Below are 10,168 nucleotides of genomic sequence, written 5' to 3'. Positions count from 1 at the left end.
TGCTGAACCAGTTAGGAATCCATTTAAATTATCTGTTATCCAGCAACCCATTCTCCATCTCTTACCTTCAGAAATCTCATGTCAAATACCTTGTTGAAATACAAATATACAGATATGTTGCATCTACATCATTCCTTTAATCTACAGTCTAATAAACTCTATCAAAAATTTTAAAAAATGAAATAAAATAAAATGAGGATTGTTTGACACAACTCAGTGAATCCTTAATGATTCTTATTAATTATGGCTTTCTTCACAGCTCAGCCAGCTGATAGATAATTCATTTAGACTTAAGGATTCTGGGGGATCAAGTTCTACCTCACCAAGTCATAGCATGCATAATGTAACTTGATTTTTTTAAAACCCACTGTTACTTGATACTACTTTTTCTATACCTGGGCCCTAGAATTTTCTATGACTTTGCTCTCAAGAAAGAGCAGAGCAATCAGTTTTGCTCTTCCATTTTGGATAGAATTTTTCCTGTTCTGTGTTCTGAGTCATCAGCCACTTCATAAAGGTGTCTGAGTTGTCTGTGGTTGGAATAAAAAAAGAAAACAAGAAAAAAAAAAAAAAGGGAAAGTTCATTTGCGTCCTTCCCAGAACACAGATGAAAATTTAAGCAGATTTGTCCTCAGAGTTGCTGGTGAAAAATCACAAACCATAGAATTCAAGGGTAAAGATGAGGTGGAGTTTGTTATAACAAGTTGGTTGGTTTGTTCACTGAATAAGCACTGTGTGGTGTTCAAGACACACGGGCTCCCTGCTCCAATTTTCAAGATTTCCTCAACTGGAATTTCTCTAATCAGGTAGATTCCCCATGGGGATTCCCTCACTTTCCTTACCCATCACTAGGCCATTAATACATTGAACACTTTTGTTTCCCTTTTTGCCAGATATCACCTCTCAAGACTTAATATTAGCCCAATAACTTCTTACATTTCTTCTTTTTTTCAATCTATAGCTTTCATGGTTGAACTCATCTGCTCTTGTAAGCCTCAAGGATTATTTACGTATAGTGATATCCTCTTAGGATCGCATTCCTGAGAATCAAATCAGCATATCTATTTGATAGCACATTAACTTCTCAACTTCTATTATATTAAAATTGAACTCAAAATATTTTCCCATAAACCTACTTTTTTTTTTTTTTTCTTTGCGGTACGCGGGCCTCTCACTGTTGTGGCCTCTCCCATTGCAGAGCACAGGCTCCGGACGCGCAGGTCCAGCGGCCATAGCTCAAAGGCCCAGCCGCTCCGCGGCATGTGGGATCCTCCCAGACCAGGGCACGAACCTGTGTCCCCTGCATCGGCAGGCGGACTCTCAACCACTGCACCAATAGGGAAGCCCCCATAAACCTACTTTTATCTTTCCCGTTCCTGTAAATAGAAGTACCATCTACCCAGTTTCCCAAAAAGAAACCTGGGAAATATCTTGGATTCCTTTCTCACCTCTCATTATAAAACACATGAAGTCTCGTCAATTCTTCCTCTGGACAGATGGGAAATGCTACCGGAAGTAAGAAAATTGTAATGTGTATTTTTAAACCAGTTTGAAATGTGTTGGTGGAAACTAAATCCATTAAGAGAAACAAATGATCACTGTAGTCCATAACAAGGGCAAAAAGATAATTCATCCCCAAGTAAGGGCTGATGCTGAAGTATTTTATCATTTAGCTTATTGTATTTTTACTATAAACTCCAATCTTTTATTTTATTAATACTTTAGCATTTCCTACCCATAAATATATATGCATGTATTTCTGTAGAACCGTTACGTCATTTCCCAATAACTGTGTTAAGTTCAATGTTCAAATTATTTTATTATGTGAAATATCAGTGAGAAAAAAAATTCTCTTCCAAATATGCACATAACGAATGCTTCTCACATGTAGTGATCAGACATATATAGTCGTCTCTAATCCTTTTAAATTGATTAGAACATATGGCATACATTTGACTGAGTGTTTATCACATTTCAGTACTTTTGTACACAAACTTAGCATGACTAAAATTATTATCTGAAAGATGCAAATGTACGTCTCTGCATGTTACTGGGCCATATTTGTGAACTAGAGATTCAATGCTGTCCGCACAAGTTAGAGAAGGTCATATCCCACCCATCTGTTTTTACCCCCAAATTTAATGCTTATGCTTTTATCTCAGCTGTTTTGAACATCATAATGAAAGTTTTCATCCATTTGCTCAATATTTCCTTTTTATTACTGGAAGAGGAAATTTTGATTGCCCTTAGGTTATATGATATAATAAAACTGATACTTTATACTGTGTTCCAACTTCTATTTAGTTATAGTAGACTTCACGCCCCTCCACAACATGTGTTATTTTCAGGAATCTGTCTCTATATTCCTATCAATGGCCAGACTGAACTGAATTAATAGAAGGAATTACCCCTTTTTATTTATTCTACCAAGGCTGAGTCTCCAGAGGAATGCTTTATTGTTGCAGACAGTACATCCCCTGGTTTGCTGGCTGGCCTTAATGGGATGTTAAAATCGATGGGAGCAATTTCTCTGACACCTGAGAAGCCCTGTAGGTTTTGCGGCATGTTGCAATTTCATATCCTTTTCAAGTCTTTTTAAAAGTTGTACATCACTAACCAAGTGTCTTGCTTGCTTATGAGACCACGACTTCCTTTTTCTGAGGAAACGGTTTTGTAAATGTGTAATATACCTGAAATCCAGGCCAACCCACCACAGTGTTTGTGTCCAAGCCATGACAAATAATACTGTGTATGACATAAGGCTAAGACTTTGTTTGCAGTAACAGTGCTCCTGTATTGAGGAAGCACTGCCGCCATGAAGGCAGCCTTATCCTTGTGAATACTTCCAAAGTTTAAGCACAGATTATGACATACAGTAAACAAAAACAACTTTATTTTTGTCTATGAGTGTCTATTTTAATCACTGTCAGCATGGTTATTTCCCTACCCCTTGAGAAACTCAGGCAGGCTTCTTGACTTTTCTGGTAACTTTATGATGGTAAAAAATGTCCATAATCAATTCAGAACTTTAAAACATAGTGTCAATTCATGTCATTTGTCTGGGATAATGTTGAGATTAGTTAAATGATATTGGCCTGGCCTGGTAGGTATATAAAGCCGATTTTTTTTTTTTTTTCATCACTACATCTGTGGTTTCTTCAAAGACCCCACCAGTCTCTACAGACTGTATAGCAGTAGCCTTTATGCAAGTAGTAAACGTTCCTAAGATCCATTGCTTAAACCTTCCTCAGCAATTGGCATCAGGTGTTACCTCTAGCTTTTCTTTCCTGAGATCTATCCATGCCTGGTCTCCTTCCTGATAGAATACTTAGCTCATTCTTTATATTTTTCAAGGGGGAAGGTTGAAATGCCCCCAAATTGTAGCACAGGTACTTAATCCCCTAAATGGTCTCCTCAGAGGCACTCTCTCTTAATTTGGGATTGGTAGATTATACCCCAAATTCCTGAAAAGTCAGTGGGAGAAGCTCATAGCACAGGTCTCTCCAAGAAAATACTCTTCAAATATCATTCAATTCCTTATTTTCTCAGTGTGGGTGCGGGATTTAAAAATTACCTGATGGGCTTCCCTGGTGGCGCAGTGGTTGAGAGTCCGCCTGCCGATGCAGGGGACACGGGTTCGTGCCCCGGTGCGGGAAGATCCCACATGCCGCGGAGCGGCTGGGCCCGTGAGCCATGGCCGCTGAGCCTGCGTGTCCTGAGCCTGTGCTCCGCAACGGGAGGGGCCACAACAGTGAGAGGCCCGCGTACCGCAAAAACAAAACAAACAAACAAAAAATTACCTGCATTTTGGGCTTCCCTGGTGGCACAGAGGTTAAGAATCCGCCTGCCAATGCAGGGGACACGGGTTCGAGCCCTGGTCTGGGAAGATCCCACATGCCGGGGAGCAACTAAGCCCGTGCTCCACAACTGCTGAGCCTGCGCTCTAGAGCCCGAGAGCCATAACTACTGAGTCTGCGCTCTGGAGCCCACGAGCCACAACTACTGAAGCCCACGCTCCACAACTACTGAAGCCCACGTGCCTAGAGCCCGTGCTCCGCAACAAGAGAAGCCACCACAATGAGAAGCCTGAGCACCGAAAGGAAGAGTAGCTCCCGCTTGCTGCAACTAGAGAAAGCCCGCGCGCAGCAACGAAGACCCAATGCAGCCAAAACTAAACTAATAAATAAATAAATAAATGAAATAAAGTGATATAGATCTAACATAATTAAGTTATCCATTTAAAAAAAAACTGAATTTTAAGTTATCTAAAATTCATCTAAATTTCGTATCTATTTGGTATGTGCTCAGCCAAACGTCCATTCTAATTCTTTCTTAGATACACAGAGAAAGTCTAAAAGAAATATGAATTCTCCCAAGATCAATGTTGACTCTTGAGAAAATCTAGTAAGAATGACAGTTCAAATCTGGCTCTCAAATGGTTTGCATTATGGTTATGTTCAAATACACGTATTGTCACATTCATCATTCTCTGGTGAGAGTGCTTAATGCTCATAAAGTATCAAAATTTCTATGAGAAGTTAGGGAAAGTTACAGATGAGTGAGTAGATCAGAGACGAAACACTTAGAATTAGCAAACTGGTACATCTGATTGAAGTGCTGAATATAATGCAGCATTTTATCATCTTTTTAAAGTATGACATTATGAGTTAATTATGTAATTACTATAAAAAGTGTTTCGAATTTGTAGTCTGTGAAAGGTTTACATTCTAAGGCATGTTATTTTCTCAAGGCACCAGACATTCACACTGATCAATAAGACATAACAAATGACAAATAGAACTCCTTTTCAGAGGGAAAACTATTGATACTTTCCTTATTCAGAAACAGTTAGGCTGTACAAACTTCTATTCATAAAATCTCGTGCAAACTTTGTCTGGAATGAATTTTAAAAGCATTATTTAAATACACATATTAATACTTCAAACAATGATGATAAATGATTTAATTACATATTTATATTTGTTATCTTTCATCAAATACATCTCATGACAATGACAATGCAAATGTTAAAACATTTGGAAATACATTTTAAAATAACTGGACATAAGAGTCTTATCAGTGTAAAAACATAGGTAATAACTTTTTAGTGTTGACATGAAACAAATAGTCTACCAGATATTTCCCAGCAAAGATAAGTTTATTTGGGATCAGCAGAAAATTGCAGTTTGGGGTCTACAACCTTGGGGAGCCACGTGTAAGTTCCCCCAGGGCAAGAGAAGAAGCTTTTATAGAGAGGAAAAAGAAGTTGGAAGGACTGTAGTAAATAAGAGTCCACGCTTTTTCATGGGCTAAGTCCTTGCCAGGAAAGGAGTCTTTCTTCGTGTTGGGTTCTGCTATTGTTTCAGGGCATGAGAGCTCCCTCTTCTGGTCTTCCAACTCTATTTAATTAAGGTTTTTGTTATTAAATTTTTACATTAGTTAAAACAAAAATAATTAGAGCATACAAATTAAAGCTCTCATTATGGACAAATGCATATTTGAAACAATTACTAGCTATTGTTTTGAAGCATTAAACACTAAAACAGTATTTTGCTGAAGAATGAACATTGGCATATTCACCATGAATGTAAAGAATGTTTTACCTTTCTTAAGGAGACCTTTGTGGGGTTTTTTTTTTTTGGACTTAAATACATCTTAAGCATTTTTACTTAGGTCTTAACTTGCAATGTAATATAGTTATTGAGTGGTAGTGGCCAATGAGAAAGTAGTCTTAGGATTTAGCTATTAAGACGATAGCTTTTAGATAATTCTGTAGCAACTCTATACTTTATTAAAATAAAAAATGTGTTCAGTTTGAGGTCTGACAATAAAATACCTGAGGAGTTACATGGAGAGAATGCAAGGAAGAAGAGCAATAGATATGAAGGTTGGTGAAATATGTGAAGGTAAAATACATAAAATTTAGATTTATTTAGAGAAAATAGGTAGAGTTTTCCTTTCTTCAACTACATGGTAGAAATTATGTGCAGAATTGCTTTTGTTTCCACCAAAGATGAACAAGAGTTATTGCTTTTAAATGTATGATACCCCACGACACAGACACATGTGTCTATGGCATGGCTGGGGGGACCCAGGCTCCTTCCCCTGATGTCTCCTTTACTAGATAAGTTTGTAGAAGGAGTGGAATGCAGCTGAGGTATGGCTTTTGTTTTATATGGAAATCAAGAGATGAGATTTTTGAGAATCCTCTTTTTAATGGAATGATGTCATTTTGTAATGATATTCAAGATTCTTAAGGTAATGAATTTTGAAACATCGTGGTCTCTAATGTCTGAAGAAGAAAAAAATTGAAACTATGTGTATTATCTGTTATACATTTAAAATGATTGGGCAATCCAGAAATCCCATCCCTGGGCATATATCTGGACAAAACTAATTCAAAAAGATACCTGTGCCCCTATGCTCATAGCAGCACTATTCACAATAGCCAAGACATGGAAACAACCTAAATGTCCATCAACAGAGGAATGGATAAAGAAGTTGTGGTATATTTATATATATATATATATATATATATATATATATATATATATATATATATATATATATAGTGACTTACAAAAATATGATTAGGGTTTGTTTTTTGATTAATGTCAAAAAACTTTAATGTAAGAATGTCCTGTATACATCAACAGGTGAAAAATATCATTTTTTTTTTATTTTAACATTTAAATTTTGGAAAAAGAGTATATACTTCTAGTACAAGATAATTTTCTGAAACAAAACAAAATTCCATCCAAGGACAGCTTTATATAAGGCCATTATCAGATATTTTTTCTTTTACTGGAGGCATAAGAAATACTGAAGCATAAAACATGTTAAAGCAACAGCCTAATTACAACCATATAATTCAATGGGCTTTCTGCTCTGTAATAGTGAATTATTGAGAACAGGAAAACAATTAATGGAAGAGATCATTTCTAAAATGGGTATTTGACATTTGGCTGTAGTTTATTGCATTTTATTCATTCTAGTGGCTAAAATAAAACTTGGTCCCTCTAAATCTTAACAGCTGCCCAATCTACATAAACTGCAATAAATTAGTTTAATGATTTTACCTGTAGTTTAAAATGAAAGACCCAGTGCGTAAAACTTGTGCAGGGTGGTTTTAATCTGTGCAGTACAAGGGCCTGTGGCCTTATTTCCCTTCCTGTTATTTCCTGAAGTAGGTAGCAATATTCTTGTCAGGCAACATCCAGATATGAGAGGGGAAGTAATTCTCTATTGCTTTTACTTAACAAACATTTATTCATTGTCTGCTGTACATGCCAATAAATTAGAATGCTATCTATGAGGTATGAGAGCAGTGTATCAAAACCAAGTAAGAGACATGAGATCAAAATTGCCTTAAAAAATCGGGGTTTATCATCAAACACAGTAACAAGTAAGGAGGTACAAATTTCCAGGTTTGTTTAATTTTGTGACACACATGTCATGGAAGATCTGGGAAAATTCCTTCCTGAAGCTCTGCCTTCCTTAGTCAATGGTCTTTCATTCTCAAGTTTATTCCCTCAAGGTCACAGGATGACTTATCTGTGAATATCTGATTTTCTAATACCAGACACCAAAGAAACCTCCCTGCAGACTCTCTCAAGTGCCACTGACCACATTTGGAAATCAGCATTGCAAGATTAAGTATCTCATATTTTCATATTCTGTAACAGGAGATGGATTTATCAGAATATATATGTGTGTCGAGGGCCAGTGGCAGTTAGATGAGCAAACAGCAATGTTTGATACAAGAGGCAGTACAAATTGCTGTGGTTTCCAGAATTTAGAACAACTGTATTAGTGTCTATAAGTCTAGTAAAACTTCACAGAAGTTTTACTAATACTTGCAATAGAGAGAATGATTAAGAGTTTTCAGATAAAACAAGGTGTAAGCAGTTGGGGTGATTCAAAAAATAGGATTCTCCAGTCATATGGATATTAAGTGACTAGTATCTATTTCTCAGATTATTCTTGTGGCATAATAAACGTGCCACATATATTTTTGTTTGTTAAATAATAACAAACAACATGGATATGCTTCTTAGGGGGATTGCATTGTGTTGGGCCAAAATTGTTGGTTCATTTTTTTTTTAATTAATTAATTTATTTTAGTTTGGGCTGTGTTGGGTCTTCGTTTCTGTGCGAGGGCTTTCTCTAGTTGCAGCGAGTGGGGGCCACTCTTCATCGCAGTGCGCGGGCCTCTCACTGTTGCGGCCTCTCTTGTCGCGGAGCACAGGCTCCAGATGCACAGGCTCAGTAGTTGTGGCTCATGGGACAGTTGCTCCCAGACCAGGGCTCGAACCCGTGTCCCCTGCATTGGCAAGCAGACTCTCAACCACTGCGCCACCAGGGAAGCCCTGTTGGTTCATTTTAAGCAGAGAAAAAAAAGTGCCCAAATAAATTAGAAGCATTCTTTTTACTATTTGATTATAAAATGATCCCTCTTTCAAAGTAGGAAGTATTCATTCTTTAAAATAATAAATCTCTAACTTTTCCAAATGACAAAATTAGGATGATTATAACTTTCGATCTCTATATTCAAGGTCTGAAGCTGAATTCAATATAATAAAGTTAAAATTACTGTGTCAGGTATTGCTATAAACCTTTTATATGCATTAACCTTTTTAGGCATTAACTCATAATGATAGTAAAAAGAAGGTACTAGTGTTTTTCCCAGTCTACAAATTCAACATTTGAAGCGCAAAACAGGATCAGTCAGAAATTTGGCATATTCATTTTTTTTCAGTTCCTCAATCGTTTAGTTTCGTGCCTTACATCATCCAGTCTAGATGGGTTAAACTCAGACCCGAAAGAAAGCTTCAGAACTTTCTGAAGAAAATAAAATATAAAATATCTATATCATTGGGATATGTAGGATTCTAAAACAAGATTTTAAAGATTCTAAAACAAAATAAACTACAATTCATGTAGGAAAAGATTGATATTTTTTATAACAATAAAATCAGAAACCTCTGTTTTTAAAAAGCCTCCATTCTCCAAAAAGATAATAAAAAGTGAAACCCAAAACTTTATTCAAGACATATAACTAACAAACAACATGACCTATAAAGACTCTTGAAAGTGATAAGGAAAAAGACAAGCAAGCCAACAAAAAATTAGACCAACGCATGAGCAGGAATTTCACAAATGAGTGGCTTGTATCTATATGAAAAGATGCTAGCAATAAGATAAATACAAATGAAAACATAGAGATAAATATCTCTATGTCCACCACATTGATAAAGCTAAGAAATCTGGCAACATTACTAATTGTTAGTGAAGATGTGTAACAATGGAAATGTTTTATATATCTTGCTGGTAGGAATGTAGACTGAGACAATCAGTTTAAGCAACAATTTGGCACTTTCTCATGGGGCTAAAGATGTGTGTAACCCATGATACAAAATTTTCACCCCTAGGAACATATCCTAAAACATGCTTATAAATGTGCAACAGGAGTCATTTCCAGTAATGGTCCAAGCAGCATTATTTGCACTAGAAATAGACAAAGAAGCAAAGAAATCCAGAAACAGTCTACAGATTTGTCTACTTTAAAATCAAAATTTTCCTTTCATAGTTAGTAAGTACTTTATAGAGAGATTCTCTGAGACTTCCATCCAGTGCTTGTAGCCTCCATTGATGATTTTAAAGCTCCATTATTTCCTATGTATTTATTACTTGGCATTCTGTTATGAGGAAGAGCCTTCCTATCTATCTATCTATCTATCTATCTATCTATCTATCTATCATCTATTTATGTCTGTTAACACACATTGATTTCTCTTTCATTCAAATGGTTATGACTCATTATTCTAAATAGATTACTATAAGTAAATGTGTTTCAAAAGAAATTTTAATGTCGCGAACAACGAAAAAGTATCTTCCTAATACTTGAAGAAAATAACAGTTATAATATAAAGTGTTCATTTACAAACCATCCAAAATTACATCCACATCTTGGCAGATTGCATTAAGCCCTTATCAACTACATATGCCTTAATTCAGATTGATAGCAAGTATGTAACAAAGTTCTGAGGGACCAGGACTGACACAAGTAGATGGAGGTGACTGTAGCCTGGTGCCTACTGTAGCCTGGTGCCAGACTGTAGCCTGTGCTCCACAACGGGAGAGGCCACAACAGTGAGAGGCCCGCGTA

The sequence above is a fragment of the Lipotes vexillifer genome, unplaced genomic scaffold (genome assembly GCF_000442215.2).
Source record: "Lipotes vexillifer unplaced genomic scaffold, Lipotes_vexillifer_v1.1 scaffold45, whole genome shotgun sequence".
Taxonomy (NCBI): domain Eukaryota; kingdom Metazoa; phylum Chordata; class Mammalia; order Artiodactyla; family Lipotidae; genus Lipotes; species Lipotes vexillifer.
Note: the sequence above shows the minus strand (reverse complement) of the source record.